This window comes from Mastomys coucha, unplaced genomic scaffold (genome assembly GCF_008632895.1).
Source record: "Mastomys coucha isolate ucsf_1 unplaced genomic scaffold, UCSF_Mcou_1 pScaffold5, whole genome shotgun sequence".
NCBI lineage: Eukaryota > Metazoa > Chordata > Mammalia > Rodentia > Muridae > Mastomys > Mastomys coucha.
The window spans coordinates 50,109,716-50,110,144 of NW_022196911.1; positions in this window are offsets into that span (position 1 = coordinate 50,109,716).

Here is a 429-nt window from a genome sequence, read left to right on the forward strand (position 1 = left end):
CACACTTAGCTTACAACCGTCAAAAACGCTCTGCAGGAAAAAAAAAAAAAAAAAACCATACACCTAAAATAAACTTTAAAAATTCTGCAGAGGAATTGTGACAGCCGCACAAATCTCACCTCCTCCCCCAGCTACTCTCACTTATTTTCACCCTAGCCCCTCCCTGTGACCCTTCTGTGACCCTAGTGCTCCCTCTCAGTCTCTCCTTTCTGGGCTACATCCCTGTTTCTTTTCTGAGCAGGACTCTGGAAGGCTCCACTCTTGATGGCAGGGGGACCCAGACCCAGGGGGACTTTCCTTGCTGTCCTGGAGAAGTCGGGACTAGAGACTTTGGTTGGTCTTTCACACAAAGCCTGTTCCTTTCCATGGTCTCCAGGTGTAGTCTCTCTCTACATGCATTGTATACATCTACTCAGCGCATGCACATGC